This window comes from Vicugna pacos, unplaced genomic scaffold (assembly GCF_048564905.1).
Source record: "Vicugna pacos unplaced genomic scaffold, VicPac4 scaffold_103, whole genome shotgun sequence".
Classification (NCBI taxonomy): domain Eukaryota; kingdom Metazoa; phylum Chordata; class Mammalia; order Artiodactyla; family Camelidae; genus Vicugna; species Vicugna pacos.
The window spans coordinates 3,697,566-3,714,267 of record NW_027328783.1 but is presented as its reverse complement, the minus strand read 5'-3'; the positions used below and the strand labels follow the sequence as shown (position 1 = coordinate 3,714,267).

The 16,702-nt window shown below is 42.2% G+C and overlaps 1 long non-coding RNA gene across 2 annotated transcripts; it reads left to right on the top strand.

The window, feature by feature from the left end:
• Positions 1-41: 41 nt before the first annotated feature.
• LOC140694747 (uncharacterized) lies at positions 42-12,874 on the top strand. Of its 2 annotated transcripts, XR_012070364.1 has the most exons (5): positions 42-271; positions 9,537-9,684; positions 10,917-10,976; positions 11,696-11,762; positions 12,637-12,874. It is a non-coding gene; the product is annotated as an uncharacterized lncRNA (long non-coding RNA). The 2 variants fall into 2 exon arrangements; XR_012070363.1 differs by lacking the exon at positions 12,637-12,874 and having other exon boundaries at positions 11,696-11,867.
• The last annotated feature ends 3,828 nt before the right edge of the window (positions 12,875-16,702 follow it).

Here is a 16,702-nt window from a genome sequence, read left to right as displayed (position 1 = left end):
GGCGGGAGGAGGAGGGGCGCGCACGCGCAGACGGACAGACGCGCGGACGCCGGAACCCACCCAGAACGCGTGGAAGCTGGCGGCAGCCGGCTGCTCCTGGACCAGCTCCTGGAAGAGGAACACGGCCTGGGGCCTGGGCCGCCGCTTGCCCGCGGCTCGGCTGCCGCTGCCGGACAGTTAAGAGGGCGCTGGTGGGGGCGCGCTGCTCGGGGAGCCGGCGGGTGACGCCTGGGCTGTGCAGCTGAGGAGGCGCCCAGGGAGGGGTGCGGAGGTGAGGTCCCGGCCGCGCGTCCCGTTAGGACCCTGAGGCGGGTCCCAGCCGCCGCTGTGGTTCGTGGTAACCCCGGTATTAGTAGTTCCTGAACACCGTGTTTTTCCGCCGCTTATACACGGGTTTAGGAGAGCAGGTACAGCCCCGGGAGTTGGGAGGGCGCCGGACGGTTCCAGAGCATCTCCGACTGGCCCTCAGACGATGGCCTGCTCCTTGCAGGTGGGTGCGGTGCGGTCGCGGGGCCTCGGATGGAATGGGGACTGCCCCATGAGAGCCCATGGATTTGCTCCCATCTTACCTGCGGCCTGACCTTGGGGGCGGCCTCTAAAGACCCAGGTTAGTGGGACTCAGGTTACAGGTCAGTCTGCTCCTGGGAGATGGGCTCGGTGCGATGAGTGTGCTGGGATGGCTGCAGCAGCAGCGGGAAATTGTTGCAACCCCCGCGCTCTCACAGGGCAGCCCCAATCCCGCCATCGCAGCTGCCGCCTTTCCCTGACAGCACAGCACCCGCCTTCCAGGAGCAGGCTGACCTGTAACCTGAGTTCCACGAACCTGAGGCAGCAGAGGCCAAGCTCAGGCCATGCGCTGGGGAGTTTGAAGCAAATCCAAGGGCTCCCATGGGCAGACCCCATAACCCGCCACTGCCTTCAACCACACCGTGCCCTCCTCCCGAGAGCAGGCTGACCTGCGGACCGTGCCTGGAGCAGCAGAGGCCGAGCCCTGGACAGGCCATGGGGGAGATGGGGGCAAGTCTACCAGCTTGCCAGGTCGCTGCCCATCTCCCTGCCGCTGCCCCAGGTTCGTGGATCAGTTGTTTTCAAGTCAGTGGTTTCCTGAGATGCAGGCGTGGTGCAGTCAGGTGGCGGGGGCTGCAGGGAGGGGTGCTGCCCCAAGGGGAGCAGGTGGACTTGCTCCCATCTCCCCTAGGGCCAGACCTGGGGACGGCCTCTGCTGCCCCAGGTTTGCAGGACGCATGTCATGTCAGCCTGTCCCTGGGAGGAAAGCTCAGTGTACTCGGGGCAGCCTCAGTGGCTGACAAGAATTCTAGAAGTGGGCTCTAGCCCAGCATAACTAACTCTCCTTTCTTCTCCTGCTTCCTCAGTTGGTGGCTGTATCAGCTTTTTCATTATAGGTTATTGCTAGATAATGAACATAGGTTTCTGTGCTATATAGAAGAAACTTAATTTAAAATCTCTTTTTATATATAGTGGCTGACATTTGTAAATCTCGAACTCCCAAATTTATCCCTTCCTATCCCCTTTCCCTGGTAACCTTGATTGTTTACTAAGTCTGCAAGTCTGTTTCTGTTCTGTAGATGAGTTCACAGTGTCTTTTCCTCTCTTTTTTTACATTGCACATATGAGTGGTATCATTTGGTATTTTTCTGTTTCTGGCTGCTTTCACTTAGAATGACGATCTCTAGCTCCATCCATGTTGCTGCAAATGGTTTTATTTTGTCCTATTCATGGTAGAGTAGTATTCCAGTGTATAAATATGCCACAACTTCTTTATCCAGTCATCTGTTGCTACATTTAGCTTTCCTCCATGTCTCGGCTCTTGTATACAGTGGTGCTGTGAATACTGGTGTGCAGGTATCTTTTCACATTGGAGTTCTTTCCAGTTATATACCCAGATGTGGGATTGCTGGGTCATAGGGTAAGTCTACTTTTAGTTTTTTCAGGGATTTCCATGCTTTCCATAATGACTACACCAAACTAGATTCCCACCAGCAGTGTAAGAGGGTACCCTTCACTCTACAGCCTCTCTAGCATTTATCATTCATGAACTTTTGAGCGATGGCCATTCTGAATGATGGGAGCTGATACTTAATTATAGTTTTGATTTGAATTTCTCAGTTTATTAGTGATATCGAGCATTCTTTCATGTGCCTATTGGCCATTTGTGTCTTCATTGGAGAAATGCTTGTTTAGGTCTTCTGCCTATTTTAAGATTGAGTTGTTTGTTTTTTTGTTATTAAGTTGTATGAGCTGTTATATATATTCTGAAAATTAAGCCTCTGTTAGTCGTATCATTTGCAAATATTTTCTCCCATTCGTAGGTTGTTGTTTCCTTTTGTTTTACTTATGGTTGTCTTTGCTGTGAAGAAATTTATGAGTTTAATTATGTCCCTTTTGTTTATTTTTTCTCTTATTTCCATTGCCTGGGTAGATTACCCTAGGAGAATGTTGCTAAGATTTATGTCAGATAATGTTTTCCCTATGTTTTCTTTTAGGAGATTTATCATGTCTTGTCCATCTGCATCTTAAGCCTGTACTCAACATCTGTGCTTCAGTTTTGAATTTTGAGCTTCTTAGAGAAAACCTACTCTTAGCTCATACGTCAGATTCAACATGTCTAAAGCTGATTTCATAATCTTTTTTCTTGCAGCGTCTCCACTTATTCAGTGGGATAATCATTCTTTCGGTCTTGAATACACAAAGGCTTGGAGTGGTCTTTGATTTATCTTTCTCTCACCACCCTCCACATTTTGTCAGCTTCTTGAACTGTATGTTTTTGGTTTCAAGTGTCTATTCTGATTGCTGATACTCTGATGAAGAGCTTTCATCCCTGATACATGAATTTTTCCTTCTGCTGAATTCTTGGATATTCTCTCCCCCCTTTCAGTCAACCTACAGTTTTGGTGCTCCCACATCTACAGTCAAGTCAAAGACTTAACACAACCAGATCTCAGCCAGGGAGTCTCGACCCTTCATCATTTTGGACTTACCTTATTTGTTCCAATCATTATGTAACTTAGCCTCCTAGGGTAACCTGTGCCTTATTAAAAACCAGGAGTCACCAGCCTTTTCCTATCCAGTCCTCAGTTAAAACAGCTTAGAATTGCCCTGAGAACTAGTTGGAGCCCCATCCCCTTCATAGAGTCTTCCCTAGTTATTCCAAATACTTCTAGCTCCTCTTTGTATTCCTGTACTGTTTATGATCAGTAGTCTGTAATCTTGGATTTGAGTACTGACTTGGTACCATTCCTGGGTGGTTTCCAATGTGTCTCCTCACTTAGCTGGTAACTGGAGAAGACTCACTTGTTCAGCCTCCTTTATACCCCTCACCCTGCTTAGCATCGGGCAATAACAGGCATCCAGGCAGTGCTTACCTTCTTTATTTATTCGCAGTGGTGGTGGTGTGGATTATAGCTAATAACTATTAATTCAGTGTTGCAATTAAAAAAGAAAGCCAAGAAAATCCATAAAACTTTATCTCCATGTTCAGTTTAGTGCTTTACCTCAATAGTTTTCTTAAGACTGTGTTTACATTCACATAGTGTTCAGTGCTTGTACAGTTCCCTGAAGCAAGCAGGTGAGATGTCATTATGTTTGACTTTCATGTTACATTTCATATTGGATATATTTGTGCAATGACAAAACCTTCTTTTATAAGTAAACAGCCGGAAGCCCAGAGAGACTAAGAGCCTAACCCAGGGTCTCCTGGTTAGTGTTTGGCACAGGCCAGGACCGCAGTTCACATCTTCCAGCTGATCCTCTTCCAGTGCCTTTTCATTCCACTGCTGGGAAATGTAGCCCCATCAGCCAAACGGCCAAGTCACATTGCTGCCCCTTTACCTGCCAGTGATGGCAGTGCTTCAAAAAGTGGCAAAGGAAAGGTCAGAAATAGGAGTGATAAAAGACATGGAAGTGCTGGAAATGGATCCTCAACCTCCTCCTCCCTACTTGAGCGCCACACAAGTGTCCCACTCTGACAGTGCTGTTCATTGTTTATAACATAGCCTTAAAATCAGACTGATCTTTTATAGGACATGCTTTTATCCTGGTCCCTTTCCTACTAGTAGTCACCGTCATGGGCAGAAAGTGCCTGGCTGTGCTCTGTTTGTCACGTAGGTGGGAGGGAAAGTGGGAGAGGGAGTTGGTTGAACTGAAGCCGAGCTTTTTACAGCTCTGTTGTTCTAGGACCAGAGCAGTTCCACTCTTGCTTTCATCACCTCTCCACCTCCGAGTCCCAGCCACCCATTCCTGCCTGCTTCCCCACATGCCACATCCTGGGGGAGGACAGAGTGTTGGGCAATGCCCCCTCCGCCCTCTGCTCTGGGAGGTGCAGGAGTCTGCATTAACTTTTGAGCTGTTTTGGTAATTGGGCTTTTCCAGCTTTTCTAGACATCTCCTTTCCAGCTCTGAGAAATTGGAGATGTAACTTAACCATACATGGACTATACTAATGTATTCAGTGACATTAGTGTCATGTTGTCTATAATTGTGTTCTGTGACTGGATAGGAGGTTTTTTATCTCACAGGATGCTTCACATCTAATTCTAAAGTCCTAGAGGCTTGCAGGTGTAATCCAAGTTCTTACATGTCTGTAAGGTAGACATGAACATTATTTGATAATATGACCATATGTTCATAGATTACGGTTAGTCCACCGGCTCTGTATCTAATGAAAGTTTAAATACCAAACGCTTGAAGACAATTTGCGGGCCATGTCTTTTTGCCTGTAAGTAGTTGCAAAAACTGAAATCACAACTCTACCACAAGCCACAGTGTTTCCCAGTAGAGAAAGCCCTCTAATTTTACAACCTCTAAGTAATGCAGTGGTCCTTTGAGTGAGATGAGGGATGCCAGAGTATTTTTTGGGACACTAGTGTGGCATGACAAGTATTCTGGGACTGGTTACAGTTGAATCTCTACTTCCTATATCCTGGACTGATTACAGAGGCAATGTTAGTGCGGTAACTATCTTGTGAATGCAAGTGTAGCTAGGAAGACAACAGAGAAAATAGAAGGGATATAAAGAAATGGAGGGACTTCATAGCAGTACAAATGGTGACTTTGACACCACCAGCTGCTGATGTGAACTTGGCAAGAATTTGTGAGAAGTGGTGGGTGTCATTGCAAGCAGGAGAGTCCTGCAGCTTTTGGGGTGAACAGGCAAAGGGGAGAGCAGATATGGTGGCTATCCAGGGGCTATTTTTGTCCTGAATGTGAAAGTGTCCAGTCCCCTGTTCAATTTTGCAGCCACAACTTCACATGACTCAGGGCATTATTTCCACCAGAATACCATAAAAATATAAACAACCTCTGTTTCCCAAAGTGTTTGTTCTCGATCTGAGATGACTGTCCTGTGCTGGTAGGTAAGTGGGCGATGGGGCCTATTACATCACCCCCTTTCACTAGAAGTCTACCTCGCTGCTTTTCAACCTACTCCTAGAGGTGCTGTCATTCTGTTACACCTAGGCCTGTAAGACCGTGTTGCCTGAATCCTCACGTGAAGAGGGATGGTTATGTGCAGTTTTAAAAAATTGCTTGGGTCATGTGGTCCTTTGTTCCTTCCATTGGAAATCACTATTCCAGAGCAAATAGTATGCATCTATACAAACTATATTGTTTGTAAGATGTCTTTAGAGGTTTTGCAGTAGGTTTAAATATTTGCTTGGTGATGGCATCTTGATTGATTGAAGGAGGCAACCCTCACTAGGGGCATTGTGTGCTTTCTGTCTGAGAGTTCCTTTACTGGCAGCAGAGTGTTCGTAGGCAGCGTTAGAAAGTTACCTGATCTGAGAAGCCGAATTTGCCCGCAGCTGGGAATTGGCGGAAGAGTCTGTTATGGAAGGAAAGCTTTAGGATTATCTGGTAGCAGAGTTCTGGGATCCAAACCCTGGGAAACCTCAGCTTTTGTAGAGTATGTTCTGTAACAATAGGCTATAGGATAATTTTTACACTTGTTATAGGATGTAGAGTTGGGGAAAGGCTTAAAAGTGCAAGAACCTTAAAAGAGAATCTCCGAATATTTTAAAGAAGACAGTTCTCAGAATGAGAGCTTTTCTGGAAAAGACTAGCTCTTCACTTCACAGGGGAAGCAGGGAGCAGGTGTAACTGCACTTACGGTAACTTAAAAGGTAAACCTTACCCTCCCACTTAGCTGTTTCCTGGTGTAGGTTCATCTCCCACATCTGTAGTTTTAGACCTGATGTGTCATTTTCTGGTACTCCATTCTGCTTCTTAGTGAGAGACTGACCCAAAGTCACATAGCAATTGAAAAATTGCGCAAAGGTCTTTATTGTTAAAAATGTGGACCTGTGGCAGGGTGCTGCATTTGCAAGTGACTTTCAGTACAGAGACCACTGAAAAGAATGCAGTGTTATTTCTTATTTTATTCCTTTAAGCCTTTGAATAGAAGGTTTTCTTTGCAGAGTGTCTGGAGTACATCAGAACAAGCAGGAACTAAAATAGCTTTAAGAAAGCTCCAGTATAGACGTTGCTTATAGTGTTGTATCTGTCTTATGTTAATTCTTTAAAGCAGGAAGTTGTAACTCTCAATTTCTTAAGCAAATATAAACATTCTTGACCCTTATTGACGTTCTTTGTTGGGTGAAGCTGCTTTTGCTTCCATTCTGAGCATTGAAAGGCCTTCTATGATACTTCTACCACTCCTCAGTATTTTATTTTCCCTCTGTTGTGAACTTGTTTTTAAACTTGAAGCATATATAAATATCACTAACTTGCTACATATGTAGATATTCTGTGTTACATACTCAGAAAGTTTGTGTACATCACACATATCTACATAATTCCCCCCTTTCCAACTGTGTTCCTGATGAAAGGATGGTGGGAAATGGCATTATGGGGATATGTCTTACAGTACACAGTGTTTCCCCTGTTCCCTCTACCATATCTGGATGTTCTTTCATCTTTCAGCTTCTAGACTTACTAGCTCTTTTTCTTAAGCCAGGTGTATCTCATCCCCCTGCGCACACACACATGTGTACACACACACACACACACACACACATTCTACTGTAGGAAGTAGTGTGCACCATCCAATTCTCCCACTCCAGCTCTGGACCCACCCACTGGAGGCAGTGTCTTGCACGAATTCATTTGTAAGTTGCTTTTTAAAACTCGAGTGGTCAGGAAATAGGACTGATATCCACACCTAGTAGGCAGGCCCTCAAGGACAACTTCTATGGTTAATGCCAGGTTATCTTAATGTTTGAGTACCTGGGTTTCATGTCTTCCTGTGCCACCTGTGTGACCCATGATTCCCACATTTCTGTCTCCTGCTAGAATTTTTCTCTCCAACTCTGGACTCTTACAATCTTCTGCTGATTTGACATCTTCACTTGAAACTCTGATATCTTAAAAGCAACATGTGTAAAAACTGAGCTCTTTGTTCTCCTACACCCCAAACTGGTTCTTCCTGCAACCTCCCCCATTCAGTTAGTGGAAACTTAATCCATCCAGCTGCTTGGGTCAAAAAACTTGGAGTTATTCTGACTTTCACTGACATACCACATGAATTCTGTCAATAGATCTGGTTTAACACTGCCTTTAAAACATATCCAGAACCCAGCCACTTCTCACCATGGTTCCTGCCTCCACTGCTGCTTCCCTACCCTGAGCCACTGTCCTCTCCTCCTGCACAGCCCTTCTCAGAGGCTTCCCTCCTTTCATCTCTGACCCGTTTCGACTATTCTCACCTGGCAGTCAAGTGAGCCTCGAAAACCTAAGTTAGATTGTGTCGTCCTTCTGCAGTGCCTCCCCATTTCACTCTGGGTAAAAGCCACAGTCCTTACAACGTCCTCCAAGGCCATACAGGATCTGCACTGACCCTTCTCCGCAGCTCCAGCCGTGCCCCCATTCTGGAACATGCGAAGTGCACGCTGGCCTCGGTGATGGTTATTCCGTCCACCTGGGACTTCTCACCTCCAAGTCTTAGTTCTAACCTCAGTCCTCAGTGTGGCCTGCTCTGGTATTTAATACAACATCACCCTCATCCCATACCCTAAACTCTCTTTACCTTGCCCTTTTTTGATTTTTCCATGGTTCCTCTTTCCTAACATGCCACCTCCTCTGCTGCTCTGTTGTGTGAATTGTCATCTCCACCCCCATCCCAGCTAGACTCCAACAAAGCTCCGTGAGGACAGGACTTTTGTATTGTTTATTTATCTATTCCAACTGCCTAGACTAGTCCTGGGTACATAGTAGGCAATCAAAAATTATTTGCTGAATAAATTAAAAGACTATTTTAAAAATGAATCATCCTTTCAGGAATGGGTGAGGATAGGAAGCTGCATCAAGGACAATGGTGCAGTAAATAATGATATTTGCCTGTTGTTCTTTGTGTGATTTATATATGTGTTTTAGTCTTAATTTTGTATCCCAGTTTCTTAATTTAATATCTGTATTAAGGTGTAATTTACAGGCCATAAAATTCACACATTATAATTGTACAAGTCAGCCATTTTAGCTATTTCTAGATTTGTGCAACTTTGTCCTCACAAAGTCCCCTTGTGTCCGTCCATATGCAGTTTGCCCCCCCTCAGTGGCACCCTGATTTTATTTCTTTTTTTTTTTTTTGGCAATCACATCTCAAACGGATAATTTACACAGCAGTACTAATATAGCTTTGCACTTTTAGAAATGACACACTTAAATATGAAATTAGCGGTCATTGCTGAATGTAGGTAGCAGTATCAGACATTGGTGAGAAGAATGGACCTGAGTGTCAGACTGGCTGCAGTCTTACCCAGCTCCACCATTTACCAAGTTACCCAAATTATTTTCTGCCTCAAGCTCTTTATCTGTTATATGGGGGTAATAATAGCAGCTTACAGAGTTGTTGTGAGGATTAAGCAAACAGGGAAACAAAATTTAGTATAGTGGCCTGCTTATGTTATTACCTAAGAAATAGCCTTGCAGGTAGAGGGCAAAATTCAAATCAGTTTCTAAAGTATATGTAAAATATAATCCAGTTCCTGCCTGGTTTGTAAACACTTATGCCTACTGAAGAATTTAAAAGCAGGCTAATTTCCAACAGAAAAGATCATTTCTCAGCATTTCTTTCAAAGAGAGCTGCAAAATCACTTTTACTAACTAAATGTTCCATGCCCAACTCTGACAGAAATTTGACAACAGGGACGTAATTATCTACATTTTTGTTAAAATGATGCTGACCATCAGGAAGTGTTCTCAATTATATTTTAGCCTTTATGTTGAGAAATACTGTGAGACTTCTTCTAAATTAATGGGTGGGGGCATTCATTGTAGCTCTTGTAGCCTGATAAGCCTGCACTAAATTATCTTTTTTAAACTTTTAATTAAAGTAATAAATTAATTTTTTGCTGGGGGGTGGTAATTAGGTTTTTATTTATTTATTTTATTTTTAGAAGAATTACTGGAGATTGAACCCAGGCCCTTGTGCATGCTAAGAACATGATCTTTCACTTGAGCTATACCCTCCCCCCTAAATTATCTTTAATAAGGTCTTTTTCTCTGTTTTGTTACTTTATGTACAGAAGCACAAAGCAGGGTCATCAGAAGCCTCTCAATCACAAAGATGATAGTAGTGAAAAACATTGCGCAGTGACAGTGAATCCTTGGCATATGAAGAAAGATTGTAAAGTCCTGAATGAATTAAGAAGGTATTGTTACCTTAACATACATGTAAGCATGGCTCTCTTACCTTTATTTTTCACTTTATAATGAAAATAATCCCCACCTGTCAAGGTTGCTTTGTTTGATAGAGGGAATATCTAAACCCTTTTCTGCAAGTTTTTTAAATAAGTAAGAGCAGTTAATTTATCAGAAGTGTGAATGGTGTAATCTGGTCTGTGTAGTATGGTAGCCACCAGCCACATGTGGCTATTGTGAATTGAGATGTTCTATAAGTGGAAAATACATAATAGATTTTCAAGACTTTGTACAACAAAAATAATGTAAAATATTATTAATAAGTTTTAAAAGTGTCAATCACACTTTTGAAATGATAGTATATTGGATATTTTGGGATAAATGTAATTATTACTGGAATTAATTTCACTTGTTCCTTTTTATTTTCTAAATGGGATTACTGGAAAATTGTGACTTGCACTATGTTTCTGTTGACAGTGCTGGCTTCTAACTTATTGCAAATAATATGAAAAGAAAACTTTGATTAAAAATTTTGTAATTGAGTAGTTGATTTGCATCATATTAGTTTCAGGTGTACAAAACAGAGGCTCAACATTTTTATAGATTATATTCCATTTAAAGTCACCATAAAATAATGGCTATATTTCCCTGTGCTGTATGATACAGCCCTGTAACCTATCCATTTTATACTTAGTACTTTTTACCTCTCAATCCCCTAACCCCTTCCTGCCTCCCCTCTTCTCCTTCTCCCCATTGGTAACCACCAGTCTGTTCTGTGTACCTGTGAGTCTATTTCTGTTTTATTATAGTCATTAATTTGTTTTATTTTTTAGATATACATATAAGTTAATACATAGAATATTTGTTTTTCTTTCTCTGACTTATTTCACTTAGCATAATACCCTGTAGGTCCATCCATGTTATTGCAAATGTCATTATTTTATTTTTTAGTGGCTGAACAGTATTCCATTTGTGTGTGTGTTCATGTGTATATATGCGTGTATATATATATGCATACATGTATATATACATATATATATATATATATAAAATATACCACAACTTCTTTATCCAGTCATCTGTCAGTGAACATTTGGGTTGTTTCAGTGTCTTGGCTATTTTAAATTGTGCTGCTGTGAACATTGGGGTGCATGTGTCTTTTTGAATTAAATTTTTCTCCAAACATATATCCATGAATGGGATTGCTGGATCACACGGAAGTCTATTTTCATTTTTTTATGGAACCTCTTTTCTGTCCTCCATAGAGGCTGCACCAATTTACATTCCCACCAACCGAGTAGGAGGGTTCCTTTTTCTCTTAAAAGGTAAAAAATTCTCTACATTTACCTACTTTCCTTTCAGTTTAGGACACAGTTTGGCAAAAGCAAGATAGAATTTAATAGGAGTAGATACAGTATTTATTTTGAATGTCCATGCATTATGGATAGATATGTTATTGATGAGTTGGTTCCCTATTTTTGTAGGTGCAGATGTTTTTATAGCTTCACAGACATTTCAGTCTTGCAGAGAGAAAAGTTTCTTTGTATTTTGCTGAACTTGTCCGGGTGTCTTTATCGGATTTGGTCCAGGCCTGCAGAGGTGAATACACATCCAAACCTGAACCATTTGAATGTCTGCAAGATATTAAGAGTCTAGAATATCAGATCTGGACTGTAACTCTGGTAAATGACATCAGTGACTGGACTCAAGAAAACTCCATTTGAGGGCAAAACCTTTCATAAGCCAAAAAGGCTTTGAAACTGTGGCAAAGCCAGAGACTTTTGTGCGCCACTTATGGCCACAAACCCATGAGGACAACCACAGGCCTTCTGGAGTGCCAAGGAAATTCCATGTGAGGAGTCCAGCACTCAGGAATCCAACAAGTCCCTGTCTGCCAGAGCACCTTCATTGCTACTGTGCTGTTTTGAGTAAATGTCTTTTCATCAGGTTCAAATTGGTTTGTTGTTATTTTTTTGCATAAAAAAACAAATTCTTGTTCCCTGGTGTAAGTAAAAGCCTAACACTTTCTGATTTCTTTTGACAGAGAAAATATGAGCCTGTGGATCTAACCTCATCTGTGATGGTCTGCAGCTGGGAGCAACCAGATCAGTGTCAGTCCCCTTGCAGCCATTGGCTGGGAGCCTGCATGTTCCTTGGAACGGTATTTGAAACATGTCACACTAGCCGTGCCTTTGCTGTGGGCTGGGAGGCGAGTCAGTCAGAATCTGCATTATGGAATGTAAGTTTCAGATCCACAGCTAGGAGATCTTTTTTAATAGCCAGAGAATATAGTCATAAATATATCTATTAATGTATTTATGCAAGAACCTTTTTAAAGATTTTTTTATTATAAAAAGTTACCCCCAAAATTGAAAGTGAAAGAACAGTGGAATTAAAAACCATCTGTACCTTAATTATATATAAAGGATCATAAAATCCTTCTAAACTTTTTTTTGTTCAAATGAAGATATTTTTCCCTTCCAAAAAGGAAAATTATTATTTCACATTTTTTTGTTTTCTCCTTTTATTATATATTCCATATCAATAAATATAAATCTTTTAAATCCCTTTTAATGGCTGTTTAACAATATATTGGACAGATATGTAAATAGTTCTAGGTTTCAGAAATTTAAAAAATTGTCATTACAATACCACTGCAAAGAATATTTTGGTGTTTCTATTTTTAGTTACTAATTTGGACTAAAAATTAACAAGTTTGCTTTTCTTTATCTAAAACATTGGTTATTTTATGAAGGAACTGTAAGGAATTTAAAAAACTTTTCAGTAATTTCAACAAAGAAATTATCTTTAAGGCAAAAATGTATGATGTATTGCAAATCTATTTTTATTATATCTTCACTTTTACCAGTGTGACATATGTGTGTGTTTGCACAAGTGCTTTAACTACCAGCAACGTAGGAAAAATCTGTATACTAAAAATGTGAAAATATTTTCCTGGTTTGTGTTTTCATTCTCCCAATATAGGTTTTGGATGACAAGCTTGTATTTGCAAAAGTACACCCCCTGTGGGAGGTGTTCTGTACATACGCTGAGATACTGCACATAATATTGCCTCTGAAGCCCAATGATTTGAAAACCCGGTCCTCAGCCTTTGATAACTTCTGCTGTTTGATGAAAGTCCTCCAAGTGGATGAAAGTATCAACAACCGGAACAAGAGTTTTTCATTGCCCTATTTGAGAAGAGCTCCATGAAAGACTTTTATATTCAGGATAGAGATACATTCTTCAATCCAACCACCAGAAACCGCATTGTAAGTCTAAACCGAGTTTAGCTGCTGTCTTGGGGGTGATTTAGAACCTGCTGTTGAATTATCAGTGATTTGGTTTGGTTGGTTTGATTTGGTTTTTAAAAGCTGCCCATAAAAAGGAAAAAAGAGAAAGAAAAGAAATATGCCTACAGATTCCTGTTAGGATAGTAAACAGTGGCTGGTTAGTTACCTTGTATAAGCCACAAGCTCTCTTAGAACATTTTTAGGTTTACTTCATCCTTTCTCAGATCAAGTATCAAGTAAGGGACAGTGTTAAAAAAAATTCAGGATTAACAGGTTTGTGAGCTCCAGGATTTGCAAGGCAGCTTTCCCTCCCCATGGTGTAAGTCAAATGGCAGAATTGAAATAAAGCACCTCATGTATCCTCCGGTGTTAACAGGAAAAGGCTAATCTTCTTGACCTTGTTTCTTCCTGGGTAAAATGAAGATAATATATCAGGAGGCGACAAGCTCATTTAAGGCAGGAAACATGTTGTCTTGTTCACTGCTGAATCTCAGGCACCGGGAAGGCTGAGTTTAACGAGTGAATGAATGAACTGTACTTCCCCCACAGTTACCATGTGGGACAGTGAGGATTAGCAGCTAAGAGCATAGACTCTAGAGGGGAGGGCACAGCTCAAGTGATGGGGCACATGCTTAGCAAGCATAAGGTCCTGGGTTCAGCCCCCATCACGTCCTCTAAAATAGACATATATAACCCTAATTACCTCCCCACCCCCCACCAGAATTACCTTATTATCTCCCCACCACCAAAAAAAAAAAAAAAAAAAAGAGAAGTGGCCAAGAGCGTAGACTCAAGCTGGAATACCTGTGTTGGTTTCTCGCTGTCGACCTTGTAAATGTCATTTACCCTCTGTGTCTATCAAGTTCCTCACCAATAAAATGGGGATAATTGTAGTACCCACCTCGTAGAGATGCTATGGGGATTAATGAATCTGTGTCAGTGATACAACTGCCCTGGCTTATATTAAGTACTATGCATCTGTCAGCTCTTTTCATAATTACTGACAGATGTTATTATCGACAAAAGACATATTAGTTCTTTGAAAGGGAAATGCATGTTAGACCATTTCATTTATCACTTTCTGTAATTCAGGCTTTACCCTCTGAAATACCATTTTATGTCTGTACACTAGAAAGCCACAGGGCTTTCCAAATTTCATCTGTCTGGGTTCTTGTCATGATGGCAATACTGCAGATTGCTGACATTTTTTAGGGACTCTGTCTGAGATGACAGCAACCCCTCAAATTTAGGAGCTCTTCTCTAACTGATAACATCTCGCTAGAAATGAAGTTTTTATAATGTAACAGCTTCAGACGCTTAATGATGCCATAAATGCAAGGATGTTATATCTAAGCTCTTTAAATAAATCCTGTCATTGAAATAAAGGAAATACTATATTATAGCCCTCTATGACTTTGTTATCTTTGCTATCCATTTATCTGACTCTCTAAGACCAAAGAAAGCAAATACTAAGATTGATCATTACTACTATGTGGTACACGTATTTGTGGATGAAGACAATATTGAAATGCACTGTTTAAGATATTAAAATGGACACTAAACAGCTTCTTGATGCATATGCATGAACAGAACAGGGAGCTGGGTGCAGGGAGCAGACACTGAGCTTCCTGGATTAGAGACCCAGCTTAGCAGTCCAGCCCAGCTGTCCACATGTTTCATATTTATGTCCCAGCAAAATTAGCAGTGAGAGTCTTAAATGAACTTTGGGGACACTTGCAAACAGCTGTCATGATTACTATTGTGGGACACCAGGAATCTACAGTGTTTAGTTGGTATCTGTGCATAACCAGTTCTTTTCCACTAAAGCTTCTTGTAATTGCTGGTCCCACATCCAGGCTGAGGAATCATCTCATGTGGTGTTTGGGAGGGAGGTAAGTGGAGTCAGGACCCTTGTTAAGGCTGGGTGGGTAATAATCTGGTGCTAGTACAAGACAAAGAAAGTAGGTCAGGTGGGAAGGAGAATGACTGGATTTAAACTTTGTTTCTTGAGTAAGCTAAATATATAACATCATGTCAAGTTACTTTGTTGTTTATATTCCATGTGCTGTCACCGAATAACTACTGAATTGTGGGGACAAAAATGCCTGGGTTTTAGAATTGACCCTGCCCCTAACCTGTCAGGGTCCAAGTTCCTCCGGGTGTCCAAAGAGGGGGCTGGACCATCAGGTGTCCCTCCACTGCAGCAGTTTGGGCACTTGGGTGGACTAGATTTTTGCTGTGGAACACTGGCCCGGTTGTAGAACATTAAGCATCTGCAAGGCTCTCACCAGGTACCCACGGTGGTCCCAGGACTGTGACATCCAAGCGTTCCTTTCCACCCACGTTTGCAAATGACCCTCAAGGGGTTAATATTAATCCTGGGTGAGAATTATGAAAAATTATATGGTACCTCCATCCCTCCTGGCAAGTGAGGGCCCCTTATTTACAAATGACCATGAAGTGTTAGCACCAAATTTTATCAACAGAACATGTGAACATTTTGTGACAGTGACACTCACCTGTTTGCTTCTGATTCCCAGTGCCACTTCAGCCTCCGTCAGAGGACCTCAGCTGCCCCAGTGATCAGGGCCTTCTGTACAGGGAATGGGCTCCTCCTCGAAGCACAGACAAGCAGCAGCCCTTAGGTCTCATCAGGTGAGCTGTTGTGGAGAGCACCCCAGTGGGAAGGGCTCAGGGTTGTCCTCATGGCATCTGAGTGTGACAGTCCTCCAAGAGTGTTACCAACCAGGAAGCTCACAGGAGCTCTGAGCTTCGTTGCCCCAAGTTTTTACTGCAGGCTTTATTACAAAGCCATGATTTATTGGGTCACTACCGACATGGCTAACCCAAACCCTAACTGTAAGTCAAACCTTTCCTTAGCCCTAAATTTTGAGCCCCTTCCTCTCCTGGTGGCCACCCACTTGTCACAAAGCTCAAAGCCCCACTCCTCTAATCACATGGTTGGTGTCTCTGGCTGGCCAGTCCCCATCCTGAGTCATCTCATGAACACAAGCCATCCAAGGTTCCACCATGAATAGCAAAGACACTCTTATCTTGGGAAATTTCGAGGCTTTAGCGGTTGCTGCCTAGGAACTGGGAACAAAGACCTACCAAATTCTTCATTACATAGGAGTAAATGTTATATTTCATTTAAATTATAAAATAAGAGAGAAATTCTCACTGCTTTTCTGTATCTGCTGTTCGACACCGTTTCACTACACCACGTGATTGTAATGTCGCGCTCAGCATGTGTCTTCTCAGAGCACCAGCGCCGGCTGCTCCCCGGGGGCTTATGCTGTTTGGGCAAGGCTGCTGGGGGGATGGAGGCCAAGGACAACCGAGAAAACAAAAATAATCGTGCAAATAAGGAAACAATGTCAGATTGAAATGAAGAAATAACACAGTGTTGAGATGGGAGACTTGGGGGGAAGTGAGTTAAGAAAGCTATCTTTGAGTAGGTTACATGTGAGCTGAGATGGCGATAAGGAGGCTGGAATTTGAAGATCTGGGAAAAGTCACCCATGGAATAGAGGCAGCTTGTCCATTGGCCCCGAGGCACAAATGTGCTCAGCAGGTTTGTGGAGACACTGGAGCCAGCGCTGGTGAGAGTGATGAGACGCGAGGTTTAGAAGGGCATCAGGAGCACGGAAAGGAGTGTAGACTCTAAGCGCAGTGAGAAGCAGTCATGATAGCTTAAGCACTTAAGTAATTTTCTCTCACTCACATTTTGCAAAGATAATGTGGAGAATGTATGGCAG